The sequence below is a fragment of the Sprattus sprattus genome, assembly GCF_963457725.1.
Source record: "Sprattus sprattus genome assembly, chromosome: 17".
NCBI lineage: Eukaryota > Metazoa > Chordata > Actinopteri > Clupeiformes > Clupeidae > Sprattus > Sprattus sprattus.
The window spans coordinates 18,175,478-18,190,996 of NC_137915.1; the positions used below are offsets into that span (position 1 = coordinate 18,175,478).

Sequence of the window (15,519 nt, forward strand, 5' to 3'; positions counted from 1 at the left end):
CCCATAAAAAAAACTCTGACATGTGATCAAGAGGAAGATGGATGGTCACAAGCCATGAAAAGAAGCCGAGCTGCTTGAATTCTTGCACCAGGAGTAGCATAAAGTCACCCAACGGCAATGTGAAAGACTGGTGGAGAGCATGCCAAGACACATGAAAGTTGTGATTTTAAATCAAGGTTATTCCACCAAATATTGATTTCTGAACTCTTCCTAAGTTAAAGCATTAGTATTGTGTAGTCTAAAAATGAATATGAGTTTGTTTTCTTTGCATTATTCGAGATCTGAAGACACTGCATCTTTTTTGCTATTTTGACCAATTGTCATTTTTCTGCAAATAAATTATCTAAATGACAATATTTTTATTTGAAATTTGGTAGGAATGTTGCCAGTAGGTTATAGAATAAAACTAAAATGTACATTTTACTTTAACACATACCAATAAATAGTAAAACCAGAGAAACTGATAATTTTGAAGTGGTCTCTTAATTTTTTCCGCGGCTGTATATGGGTTTTGTGTGTTTCTTCTAAGCCACAGAAAATGCCCTCTGATGTCCTTATGGGCTGAACACCCTGATGTAGCTGGGACATATTTTAGCATGGCATCTGTGTTATGCAACCAAATGGCCACAGAACATATTTCCAGAACATAAATGACACACAGAGGCAACACTGGGTGAAAAACATTACTTAAATGGGGGCAAATAGTAACTCAACACAGCCAGAACAGGGTATTGTAACTATACTAACCCCAAGGGACACAAGTACATGAACAGAAACCACTCCAATTTAAGGGAAGCCCAGGGCAATTCTCTTGCTTTAATCTTATATAATGTAGGTCAGGCTCTTGTTTTGCAGATTTAAAACAACAAGCTACTACAGTCCCCTAACATTCAGGTACTGTGGGGTGGGGGTGGGGGGCAGTTTATGTGTCTTGGTTACCATGGAAACCATATTGTCAGAGGGTAATAAAACTGACAATGACCATCCATCTACAATTAGACTACAGCATTTATGATCTGTGCAACCTGGACAAGCTGAAGGGAAAACAAACACCTGACTTTTAAGAACAACCAGACAAGCGGTTATTATTAGTGAGAATCCCTCAAGTGACAAGTGAATTATCCATGTGAAATTAAACATAGAATTTGTAAGAAGCGTGGTAGCCCAAATTTATGGGCGCATACTTAGTACTAAGCCACAAAAATATCCAAACATAAACGTATATAAATAGTCCAGACAAATCATCTTGTTTATTTGAGACGGTATTTCGACTGCATCATCTGGACAATTTTATGGGGTTTTGTTGGCTACCTTGTGATTAGAAAAGACTCTATATAAATAAAAACTATTTAAAAAGTATTATTTTTGGAGTGTGAGCAGGCTTTGTTCTCTCTGTTATCTGAATCAGAGGTTTTCTAAATCGGGTCTTGACTATTCTTCCTCTATTTTGCTTTTCAAGTCAATCACCACAAAGTCACCATAAGAAGAAACTCCCATCAGTCATTATTTCAACTAATTTTTATTTTTACAGAACGAAATAGAAATAATTGATTATAGTCTTCAACTCAATTCCATCATGAAAGAAAAAAACAATAGCAATGCCTAATAAATACCAATGGGGGAAAAAAGAAAATATCACCAAATCTCAGGCAAGTTTAAGGTAACAAAATGGTAACTGGGGAACGGTACATGTTTATTTGGTTCCTACGTAACAGCCAAGCTAAATATGGAAAATAAAGGCAGAAACTGTCCACGGGAGTGTGACATACAGCATACCACTACAGCCCAGCCCAGTGCTGACCAATAACCATACAGCATACCACTACAGCCCAGCCCAGTGCTGACCAATAACCATACAGCATACCACTCCAGCCCAGCCCAGTGCTGCCCAATAACTATACAGCATACCACTCCAGCCCAGCCCAGTGCTGACCAATAACCATACAGCATACCACTCCAGCCCAGTGCTGACCAATAACCATACAGCATACCACTCCAGCCCAGTGCTGACCAATAACCATATAGCATACCACTCCAGCCCAGTGCTGACCAATAACCATACAGCATACCACTCCAGCCCAGTGCTGACCAATAACCATACAGCATACCACTCCAGCCCAGTGCTGACCAATAACCATACAGCATACCACTCCAGCCCAATGCATGCTGACCAATAATGTTTGGGGAGGAGGGACACAAAAGAGATACAAATTAAAGATCACACCTTGAGTGTGAGTTTTCAGAACACCACCAGAGTTTGCTAAAATGTGAATTATCTATATCCTACTACACTATGTCCACTCTGAAAATAAAACCTAAGAATCACAGCACCCTCTCCCCAAAAATACAACCTCCCTGGACCCAGCCCATTAGTGTGAATGAGATTACAGGATATGAGCTATGGTGTGGCATTCAGAGAGCATTTAAATGTGCCCTGGGGCTAACTTTAAATGGTTACACCATAATTACTGGATTATTCATAATGACAGTGCTACCAGGATCATAATCAACCAATTTGGGTGTTGTGCCTGCTACAATTTGAATGCCTTTTTAAATATCTTCGTTTCGACACTGCACGACCACAGAACATTTACCCAGTTACGGAGAGAACAGTAGAGAAAGACTAGCCAGCCAAATGAGTGAAGGCTACACTGTACAGGCTACTTAAAAAGCTCTAATCTGCAATGTATTTTTTTCCTTCTCAGTGAGGAATCCCACACTCTTCCCTTTAAAGCTACAGGCTATTCTTAATCCCATCCTATCTCATCCATGCGTGCAGACCAGGAATGGCTCAGCACTGACACCATCAAAGCAAAGACACACATACACACACACACACACACACACACAGACCAAACACACACACATTATCAGCTTGGTTAAACGCTGCCTTCGAGGATGAAACGAATGAGGTGATTACGGACGACAGGCGCATACGTGATGGCGGTGAGCTCCCAGTGCCACAGAGATCACGGGCATAGAGATTAAACGAGACTGGGAACATATGTGTTGAGCTTTCATAGCCCTTACTCACACTAATGGGTCATTGGCTTTTTTCATCAAGCCTAGCTGTGGGGAAAATCCAGTGGCCGTCGCCTTAAGAGGTAATTTTATACATGGTTTATCCCAATGAGTGTGAGGTCAATGTTGAAAGCTTCTTTCCAGAAGAGCAATGCCATTTGAGAAAAAAGCGACAGGCGTTTATATCCGCAAAATCAACTGTACAACAAAAGTGCCTTCAAACCCTCACAAAATGTAACCTGATAAACATCTTTTTTAACTTTATTATATTCAGCGTTTCTTCTGCCAAATGGCAGTAGCTTCACAGGAGAAGTGACAGCACAACAAAAGACGTATCAAAGCAGAGGCATTCGCCCAAGGCACCTCGACGTCCTGTCAAACAAGGTCATGCTAGCTCTAGCCAGGATGCGTTTGATGCCTGCTGGCTGTCTTGCCTGATGGCAGTAATTCTTCACAGACGTGCATTGTGTGTGCGGTGATGGGCTGGCCGTATGCAAGATACGGACGTCAGATGAAGTGATTCTTTGTCGCGAGAGACAGAAGGGATGTTCTTGCCCGCGAGAGCAGGTCCATTGGCCATAATGCAACAGGAACGTTTTAGGATGCTGTGACATCCAATACTACTAATCCCTGTCCAAAAACCTCAGCCATGACCCGGGTCAGAGCAGACTCAGCAGAGTGGTCCCGCAGATTTGGTGTAATAAGATCAAATGTGAGAGTGAGGGGGGGGGGGGGGGGTAGAGAGGACACAGGAAGAAAGACAGAGAAAGTGATAGAGAGAGAGAGGGAAAGAGAATGGAATAAATGGAGGAGAAGATATGGGTCTTCCAAGCGACAGGGGAAAGATTAAAGCTTGAGAGTGCTGAAGACAATCTCTCTATTGCAGTTTTTTCTCGAACACCACATCAAAAACGCAAACAGGAAGGCAGCAGCTGTGCTTCCCTTTCCCTTATTAGCATTCCCTCTCTTTCATTTCTGCTGGAGCGCTAAAAATAGCCAGCAACGTGCCTCTCGTCCCGGGTCCCGACGGGCCAGGAGCGAGGAGCCTTCTCTCTCCCCCCGCTGAGTCGATGCAGGGGTGCCGACATGTCGAGGGTAGAACAGACCCTTTAACTCCTCAGATGAACAGAGAATGAGTGACAGGGAGAGAGACAGAAAGAGATAGATATATAAAGAGAGGGAGAGTAATCAGGCTTCTGATCACACAGAGCCCTCAATCAAGGCAATGTCTGAGAGCGTCTGCGTGCACGGCGCCGTTAATATGGCGACATGCAGGCTCCCACTCATAAATCAATGTGAAACAGATTAAAGGTAAACGCTTGACTCATCCATCCATCCACCATGCCGTCGAAGCTATTACATTTACTCAGGGGGGAGCTAAAAAAAAGATAGATATGGAGAGAAGAAGACAGAGACAGAGAGAGAGAGAGAGAGAGAGAGAAAGAGAGAGAGAGAGAAACAGACATACAGTCGGACATGCTTTTTACTCAATCATATTATCCTAGGGACTCTAGGATTCATCTGCAAAGTCGAGCATTCTGGGACCTCAGTAATTTCCTGAGCGGGGAGAAGGTTCTTATGAGTTTGCTGCAGTGCCCACTGGCATTCTCACAGCGGCACCCTGGCACAATAAGAATTGCGTCATGACTGCATCAGGATTTTTACAATGAGATACAGCTATGGTCTGGAGCTACAGTTTAGAAAATTACCACCATTCCAGATCATTAGTGACATCTTTCTTTATTACTGCTTCAACCGTGGAGACAACTGTAACTAACGCTGACAAAATAAAGACACAGTCCCTCTGCAAAACAAAAATAATTGAACCATGAGAAACCAAGCTGAGGCTACGGACTTAAAGAGCCTTGATCTCTGGCAAAGCAGCACCCTCCAGCTATGTTCCACTTTTCACTGAACAGGAAGGGAGATGTACTGGCAGTATTTTAGAGAATGGGCTTCTACTTGTTGGTTACCAGAAAGACAGGGGAGTAAGCTGGCTTCTGTCAAACCAATATTCTTTCAGAAGTAACCTCTCTGTTGATGGTACAAAATATCCATTGACAAAAATGAAATTCAAGTCTTCGATCAGCATATTATTTTCAGATCGATGTAACGACACCCACCCAAAAGTCTATGATTGATATGAAACAGGAAGCCAGTTAATTGGATAACAAAATTGTGTTTAATCCTTGTTTCCATAGCAGCCCACAAGCTTTGTTATACATAACAGCAAGAGCACACGTCAATGACTCACAACAGAGCTTCTCTGCAGGGAGAGCGGCATTAATATTGTATTAGCGAAGAATGGCCACTTCCCGGAAAATCATATTCACATTTGTTTCACAAGCAAAACACAGGGCCGTAATTGGCCAATAGATGGGCCTGTCTTTCATATTTCAGTCACAGCGAAGGACTGCCATCCAACGTCCCCAAGTAGTCAATAGTATAGTGGTCATTTAGTTGGATGTCGAAACAGACAGGGTAGGGTGAATTATTTATGGTATAATTTTCTGTCAAGCTAAACGATTGAGGTTAGCATATCACAGACAAAGCTCTGTAGATTATGTTGGATTGTGACCAGAAGAGCCACAGTTTAATGGACAATGTGTCACAAATACAACAGAAGCCAGATGGCGGGTAAAAGTGAGGTATTTAGTATGGGGTAACTGATAAACCAGTACGACAGCAGTGTTTGGAAGTGGTTCAAAGAACAAATCGCTTACAACAACACCACCACAAGCAATCCACCCAGTGAGACTAAAGGGTGAGGAGCATGCTGTGATGACAGAGTGGAGTACTCCACTGTGATTAAGATGGCGCATTTCCAAACCAACTACCCACCTCCGCACAAAACACACATACACTTTCAGAGAGTGAGAGAGAGAGAGAGAGAGAGACACATAGAAAAAGAGAGTAAGAGAGAAAAGATGCTGGTCTGTATAGGACAGAAAATCCACCACTCATAGATTACTGTCCAGACTCTGGACTTGGACAGAGTGCTTTACCAAAAAAATGCAGTACGTGATGAATGTGTTGCTGGTGTCCCTCACGGTCACAGACCCTAATATGATATACGGCTTCACCGCAGCGGGCGGGAGCCAAGCTGGCACAGAGAGCTGCCAGACCCATGCATTGTGATGCACACATTTAGACCCAGGCCTATAATTAGATAGTCTGCCAGTGGAGGCTTAGGAGGAGAGCTTAGCACAGCTGCACAGAGAGAGAGAGGGAGGGAGGGAGGGAGGGAGGGAGGGAGGGAGAGAGAGAAGTCCGTGTTGCACATCGATTTGGACTCTGCCCCCTGAGAGCCACCAGAGCATGGCTGCCATGTTACAGCTGGATGTGCAGAACCAACCTCAGAAACATAACTGCTGTGACCTCTCATCACCACGTTCACCTTCACCCAAACATTCCCTGGAGAATGTCAGAGTTACATTTTATAAAATTCAACAGTTTCTTCAAATTTTTTCAGGGACTGTCCACCCTTAAGTCACTCTTCTTCATTACATATTTCACTAAACTGCAATGTGTTCCTATGTCAATGTTTCCATAGAACCTAATCATGCCCGTATCTACTATTAAGGACACCGCAGTTAAGACTATTTTTTCCTACAGGTTTTGCATATTTCATTAAAATACAATAATGAGAATAGAGCTGACAACGACTTAGATCAGTACATTTTACGCAGCATTACATAAGCTGTTTTACCTACAATATGGGGTGCGTTCTTCGAAACAATCTGATGTTCTGCCTCAAAACAAGGAGACAGTAGTTTGAATTGACTGATTTCCTGTTTTATTTATCAATGAGTTATATGTATAAAATCATGCACGAACGCACTGCTATGTTATTTTCTGCCTGATATACTGGTGTATTCATTGATATGAGTGCCAGACTGAAACAAACTAGACTCACCTTTGAAAGGGCAACAGGAGTGGAGCCACAGCCAAAAAGACGGAGAAAGAGAGAAGGTGAGGTGTTAAGTAAAGGTGGGCCTACTGCTAAGAAGATGGCGAGATTATTATGGGATGCTACATTGGTAACTTGTCATAAACATGACCTAATAAAGCCTACTGTCAAATAATACCAACTCACGGACTACTTATGTAGACTCTTGTTATCATTTAAAGGGGAGACAGGGGAGAGCAAGAAACAGGCCGTTTGTCCTGAAGAGAGTCAGGAGGAGAGGGAGAGAACAGGGGAAGGTCCTTCCAAAGAGAGGGAAGGAAAAGAAGAGGAAAGAGAGAGAGAGAGAGAGAGAGAGAGAGAGAGAGAGAGAGAGGGTGAGCCAGTCAGCAGATCCTGATAAATGCTCTGCAGCCGACTCTGTACATTTATTTATCATTTATCCATAATTCCTTTATGCTAACATACTGTATGTTATACTTCCTTGCTTGTCTTCCTCTTAAATTCTGTCACTCACACACACACACACGCAGATACTCCTGTTAGATAGTGCCTTTATGCCTTTGTGCCTTAGTGCCTTTGTTGTGGCTGTATCTATCTCAAATTGTCCAATATGTGTAAAACAATGGAAAATAAGTAGGCAGAAGTGGCATCTATTTGACACATTTTTGCACATTAATGGAAAATGTATAATTTGCATTGCTGCCCCCTATAATTTGGCAACATACGCTAGAATGCATTTCAGTGTTTTAAAAATCCTGCCTATGGCTCTGAACCTAATAACAATGTTGCTGATGATAAGTGTAAAGATGTGCGCTTCCTGGTAGCTAGTTCAGCTTTTCATGGATGGAAGAAAACCTGATTTAGCCAAACAACAGCAGCGATGTAATCAATCAGATGTGCTGTAGCTGGAAGAGGCCGAAGACACAAACTATGAGCATCACTAACATTTTGAATCGAAAAACACTGACCAGGTGTTTCATCCTCATGGCTTATTTCTGTCTGACTTGTGTGTTTTCAACTTCCGATCAGCGTTCGCTTCCTCAGCAAGAATCCTGCTGCAGAACTGCAAACCTAGCAAAGTTGTCTCCTTCAACAACGGCGTCCCTTTATCACTCCACCTCTCACACCTCTTTATGTTCGAGTCTAACACAGACCATCTGAAGACTAGCCATGCATGCTGTCTCCTTCAGCTTGGCTGCGTCTTCTCCATTCATTCCCTGCACTGCAGTTGCCTCAGATCACCTCCACAATGGCGACAACTCCCGCTCGCGTTTCATCTGATTTAATCTCTGCTCGCTTCTTCAGACTCTCCAGACGATTAACAGAGGGACAGCATCCAGAATGGGCCGCGCTCAGGCCAATTACCCCGGTGCACGGCTGCAGCTGGGCCTTTTTAAAGGATGGGCTTGTAAAAGATACAGCCAGCGCACAAATAACCCCAAAGCACTCAAGGGGACGGCGAGACATGACACACGGAAGTCCACCTGAACTCGCTACACTTTTCCTGCTTCTTTCATGAGGGGGTGGGGTGATCTTGGAGGACCTGACCGAGACATTGTACTGGTGATCTGTCAAATATACACCAAGCAAGATTGAAGTGGGACAGTGTTTTGATGGCTTGCCATAGGATAACACCAACCTATCAATCAAACAGTGCAGGACTCAGGGAACAGGGAGAGTTCTTCTCAACACCGTAGGGGGAGTCAGTGTGGCTGTCACAGATTGCGCAAGTATAGAATATTTTACCCAACCTACCCCCCCCCCCCCCTCCCCCCCCTCACACACACACACACCCTCAAGGCTCCCCAAATGTCCAGTGCATAATGGATGAATCCCTAAGAGCGAGTTCATGAATTAAGCATTAACTCAGTATGTGCCCTCCTGTCATTAATCACTTTTCTCCTCTAACCTTGGTTTAAAGCAAAAACAGTGGAGCTAGCCTACAGTCAACCTGAGACTGAGGTAATATTACTAATAGAATACAATAAAGGTAATCAAGACATCATTACTACAGACCAGGATTAATATATGGATTTGTGTAACATTAATTATATTATTGTCATGCATAGGACCAATGCATAGGACCATGTAAAATGTGGAGGTGTACTGTGTGTCAAGAGATTACTTGATTTAACCATAATGCTTGGCCAGCATTTTTTCATGGTAAATAGGAAACACACACAATTATCCACACATACACACATATCCATCAATACAGCTGCCATTAATAAGTATAAGATATAGCTGCAATAAAGTAATACAAGATCAAACATGGGTAAATACTGATTCACTTTCAGATTTGAAAACCTCAATCCAGAAATCTGGGTCAAAGTAAGATAGCCTTTACATCACAAAACCATGTATGGGACAGTTTCATCTACTGAAGTAAGTCTCTGAATCCCAGCGTATGTGAGCATTCGATTAGCTAAGTCCACTCTTACCCAATGCTCCCTTTAGGGTGATCAAAAAAGGTGGAAAATGTTTTTTTCTTTCAATTTCCATATTGAGTGAGAGTGTGGCTGTCTGATTTAAGTATCCCAAGGTCTGACCTTGTGTCTGGGGAGTGACCTCCATAAACAAACCCCCATCAAAAACACTTTTGAACTAAGGTCTTCTCTGTGTAAGTTAAATTAAAGCTTGTTATGCACCGGTACAGTCTATTAATGATGTTCATAGAATCTTATTATCTCCCAAAGTTATTTTTTTTACATCAAAAGTGTCTAGCCTATGTCACATGCTAGCTATGTTTCTGTCAAATCGCATCAAATGTACAGTAAAAATCTTGCGTAAAACTTAAAAGTTACAAATGACAAAACTGTACATCTGTCAATACTTTTTGATTGGGACACAAGCTGAAATCGTGAGCGTAGCATGCTGATGCCATCACACATGTTTTCTGTGAGTTTCATTGCATCGCTTTACACATTAATTAAGCAAGTTACAACTGACACCTGTACCTGGTCTCCCCTAGAAGCAATGCTAGCAAATTAATTGAAACCGGAGCAAGACGAATGTGCAAATATATTCACCAAAGGGCAAAGGCACTGTTTCCTTCCTGCCAGCTGGGTTTGGAAATAGGCTAATATATCAGTTTGCGCCGTTAGTGGCGAAGTAGGAAGTATATCCATCCCATAGCAATGCCGATTGATTAAAGGCTGGTCCAATGGTTTCAAAATGAACCTGAAGTCCACGCCCATTAGGATGCTACAACTGGAATCAATCCCTAATGGGGCGTGGCCAGCGTGGTTATACCAGGCTAAAACATGATGTGTTCAGTGTAAAAAATGAAATCTCGGTAAATTAATTTGTTCTTCCAGAAAGGTGGGAGTGGTGAAAGGGCATCGTTCTGACCTGCTTTTAGGTTCCCTTATCACTAAATCACCTTTTTATAATTTATGGTCTGATCCTTTCCCTTGGACAGGGTCACTCGGGGGCATGGTGCCAATAAATCCCACAGATAGAGACCACTTGACACTTGGGCCCAAAGCCATTGACCCATATTCAGTGAGGCAACATGACAGATTACTGATGATTTACCCAAAGCTTTCCAAGGATATGTCACAATCCAAAGAAAAAACATGATGGAATTTTTTTTTCTCCTTTCATTTTATGGAGGATGTCTAGAAGTGAAGAGAGAGGAAATCTGCTGAAACCTAGTGCCGTTTTTTACACAGTATTCCAAATCTACAACAGATGAAGAATACAGCACCACAATCACCAAATGCTTGGCAAAGCTATCTAGTACATGTGTGGTGTTGCATTAGGAAATGGATTGATGAAAATGTGGTCGCTAATGCTAAGACCAAGGTAATATGTTGACCATTGGTCTGCCCTAGATTTCATAGAAGGGAGAAAATGAGATTGACGCTCAAAGAACTGATTAACTAAGGATTTGGACTGTATCTCAGATCTAAATCTAAAAGCCTTTAACTTCACAGATATACAATTTCAATTTCAATACATGCATTCACCGGTCATGACTGGTCATAGTCACTGATAGATTTGAGTCTCTTAGTACAATATGTTTCTGATTAAGAGTCAGGTATCCAGCAAATCCAGTAAAATGTCTACTGCCACTCCTCAACTAGACAATACAACAATATCCCAGCAATAAAGCGCCTTATGTAAACACATGTTCCAACTTACCTACATTCACACTTTATCTCGTGGCAGCTATTGCGTGGCAGCTATTGTGGGGGACAGGGTTTTTTAGCGTTGTGAGGGTGTGGTCAGTGAGGTAGCATCTAGACTAGTGTCCCGAGGGTGATGCGCTTGGATGTGACCTGCGCTGCATTACTAATAAGACCAAAATGGCAGCAACACAATCTGAGCACTAAGAACCGTGCTGCCATGTTAACAACATGCAGAGTCCGCTTAAACAACCATGTCATAAATAACTGGCAATCAATGACCATAAAAATGGTTCATACAGTGTAGATTTTCAGAACATACTTAAGTGAGCGAATAAGACAGTAGGTCTTACAATGAATAATGTGTAAACATGGGCTGTAACTGAGAAATAAAAAAAACAATACAATTATATAGTAAGAGTATATACAAGAGTCAAAAAAATATATATGGATGAATGAAGAATGAAGGAAGGTACAGACTGCTTAGGAATAATTTTACAGAGTCATCATGCTTCATTCAGTAAGGCTATTTGAAGTGCAGGCCAGAAGCCTTCTATTGGACTACAGACATGACACAGAGCACAGTTCTTTACGTGAATAAAAACACACTGACTGCGTTTAGAGGCGCCAGGGGGAAATACACACGCTCAGAAACAGATTTCACACTCAATATTTTATCATGCTTCCTCCCTCCCTCTGGCAGCTTTTTAGCAGGCCCCACCGACAACCGTAGGACGAAAGAAGCGGTGCATCCTGACCTAGTATTACTACTGTTGATAATGTACTACAAGTTGCAAACCGGCGTGTGTTCTCAAGACCCAACATGACGTGATCGGATGAAAATCGCACCATCAGTCGGGTAATTGAGGGCACGGTGGCCGCATAGAGAATCCCGTAGTAGAGAGAGTGGCCAGGCCACACCCACCGCATTGCAGAACCACATCTCGCTGAAACCGGTGAACTTCAGGATAGCAAGTCATAACTGGCATACCCGCGATAGGCACCTTCAAGTTATCAGAGGGTTGCAGAGGAGAGAAATAATCTTCAATCACATCTTCTATTTCAGCTGAATACACTGAGGAAGTAACCTGCAACTTCTCACTTCAACTTAACCGTCAAGTCACATTCAATGACTGTTATGACAAAGGTAGTCCATATATCTAAATGCTACCAACTGGATCAGAACACCAAACATTGTGCACGGGGAAGCACAACATCGACATACGAATTGTCTTGAAGTAATGAGCTATTCTCCCTACAGATTTGTTATCCCCTTTACAGTAACCAAACACCTAGGCAGTATTTTAAGGACAGTCGCTCCGTCATCTATGCGACTCCAACTGATGCAATGCCGGCTTTTAGCTTATTAGAACCAAACGCCACACATAATCTTTGCGCATCTGACATTTCAATGACCCGGCATTATGAAAATCCTGCCATAGAATAATTGCATTTACCGCTTGAGCCGTATTCTCTCCGCTGGATGATGTGCTGCAGTTTCCCGGTGCGGTTGATGCTGACTCCGGTAAAAGTGTCCCCGTATTGCGTTCGTGCAGCTGCAGCAGCTCTCAGGCTAACTACACGGGGCAGCGCAGCATTCTGGGAAACCCACGATTAACGTATAGCTCACAGACACACGTAAATAACCGATGGTGGTTAGAGCCAGCCCCAAAAACCAACCCTGAGGCCATACTGTAACGCGGCACTGAGATAAAGGACAAGAGTAAAACACAGACTCTAAGAAAATGACAAACCAAAAGATGAATGAAACAGTGTTGTAATACACTACGAATAGTATAGTAACCGTCATATTCAATTTCAACACCAATGCTGTTAATAACTTCACTGGTAAGCTTAACCATCTTATTACACCATATTGACCTTCAATGGCAAGTATATTTGTCAAGGCCATAATTATAAATGTACAGTGACAAATTGTTGCATTACAGGGACATAACAGTAGCCTACACTGCCTTCCATCCGATTCAACTGCTCAGTCAGACACAGCAGGCTATCTGATACGTATACCAACCACTACACACACTCAGACTGGCAGACCCATATAGCTGAGCTGCCCACTCTTCATCCCCTGTGCATGCACCGCAGACCCATATTATTATGACCTTCAGTTCAGGACCCTCTGCAGCTGAACCATTAGCATCCAGGCGAGCCTGGCTGACTCCATTCCATTTCACAATCCCCATTTCTCTAAAAATGCCAGGGAAACACAATTAGACCATTTAAGACCTGCGCCCCTGCTCTCATTCCATCTGCTAGGGCCCGATGTAAACCATTACCACCAGACATATAATTGCAAATCAGTCCTGACATTAGTGTTTCAGTAATGTATCATTTTTATTCCAAACAAAACTGTGATTCAGTCAGTCGCCTTTGCCGAATGGGGTGGAATCATCCGGATGATTTGTTGCATAAATGAAGAGTGCAGTCTAATCAATTTGAGTAAATGTTCCAATTCAACAAAAAAGTGGATGTTAATCCATGTTCTGTAGTTTTTGTTAGAATCACTGACAGACTAGTCTTGTTTTTGATATGGAACAGTGTGTACACATTCCTGTGTAAACTGAGGTAACCTGAGATAGAAATGGACAGATGCTCCATATTCAAGAACTGGGATTTCCCCAAACATTGACACTCCAGGCAGAAATCCATAAGGCAAATACATCCAAGACATGCTGACTACTTTCCACTGTGACATGAAACTCATTGTTTACACTCTCAAAACCTCAGAGGAGTTGACCAGCTTTCCCAAAGTAAAAAACATATGATCGATTTAGTTTCTAAAGGTACAAATCCCCATAAACAGCTTATTCCCACAACAAATGTGCATGGCATTTGATACACAGCTGTGACACTGTAATAACATGCAGGCCAAACGCAGATCAAGTCATGTTCAAAAGAATTTGAAGACATCAAGATGTCATAAATCCACAATCAGAGCTATCTTTAATTTAAAACGGCACACGTTTAAACCAGACCTCTACATGCAAATCACTGTGAAATTTCATGTGTTCAAAAGAAGCCTTGTAGCTGGCGATGTCTCCGGGACCCCCTAAGGAGAGAATGATGTGCGTTACAGATCCAATCGGGCTTGAGAAGAAAATAGCTTGGATGCGTCCCAGCGTAATCAGGCTAGGTTCTGCCACATCTGTTTCAGATGGTGGCAATATCGCTCCAGCCATTAGGCAAAGAGCAGTAGCAGCCCTGTTCAAAGGAGTGTGTGTGGGGGGCGGGGCTCCATAATTATGGGTACAACTGATAAATCAAGATGTTGGATGTGTGTCGTAATTCACTGGTTTTGTTCAGGGTATATAATTGCTCTGGCTACCAAAATGTTTTCTAAAGCAGTTGGCTTGTTCCTGAAAAGTTGAGATTTCGAGAGGACAGCAAATTAATTGATTGCCACCAGCTCAAACGAACAAAACAACAATTTGTGAAGTTGACCTTTTTTTCCAACAGCTCGTGGCCAGAGCAGACCACATTAATTTACTACACACAACAACTCCCACATCTTTCACAGCCAAGACTCTTTTTCATGTTCCTTCATTTAAACCAAGAGACCTGGCACTGAAGATCCCCAGCCGTTTTGTTAATAGTCTATATGTCTGCATGGAGGAGTGTGAGCTTGCATGCAGATGAGCTCTGGAGTCAGCCACAGGTCTCCAGGATACTGCGGCAGTATAGTGCTCAACGAGACCAGTCGAGCACAACACAAAGCTGCAGAGTGACAAACAAAAAATAAACAGCCACCCCCAAAACGCAAGTGGAAGACGAAAGCGCCTGAAGACCTAAAAATGGGACGAGTGGAGTCAATCAATGCTCAAGTCAGTCAGCCCCTGGCGCTCCTCACTCTTCAGATAGTGCTCATTAACATAGGGGCCGTAATTATCTCGGGTGGAAGAAGAAAAAAAAACAAGGCGTCAGATTGAGCAAATTCATTTAATGCTCCGCTAGTCTCTCTGCGCCAAGCAGGTCAATCACGCTTTAATCAGCAAGTTAATGAATTTAAGTGCACTTCAGAAAGTACTGTCAAAACAGCGCGGGAGAAGGAATGGAAAGACCAGTGCAGGGCCACTGATGATGAAAGCGCCCTTTGTTGTCTTTTAGTCCACTCCAAAGTCAAACCCAGAATTCAGCCTTTTACAGACGCCACAGAAATCCTGCCGCCACGAAGGGAAGGTTGACCCTGCTTGACATCTCAACAACACAACATTTTTGTTAGCACACACACTCTATAATACTTTTGTCAATGCATTCAATGCCAAATACCCGCCCAGCTATCTTAAAAGTCTCCACATTTAAAAAACATCAGAGCCAGGGACTATCATTCGTAGTAATGCATGGCCCTTACTTAAAATCCTCCTAAGAGTGGTAGTGACAAAAAGCATGCTGTGGACTCAACCTCTGAGGACAATTTTCATTCAATGAAATAACGGCTCA

General features: G+C 42.7%; 1 protein-coding gene across 7 annotated transcripts in view; it reads right to left on the reverse strand.

The window, feature by feature from the left end:
• Nucleotides 1–15,519, reverse strand: part of epb41l3a (erythrocyte membrane protein band 4.1-like 3a) — a 57,931-nt gene that overhangs the window by 34,840 nt on the left and 7,572 nt on the right. The window lies entirely within an intron of this gene.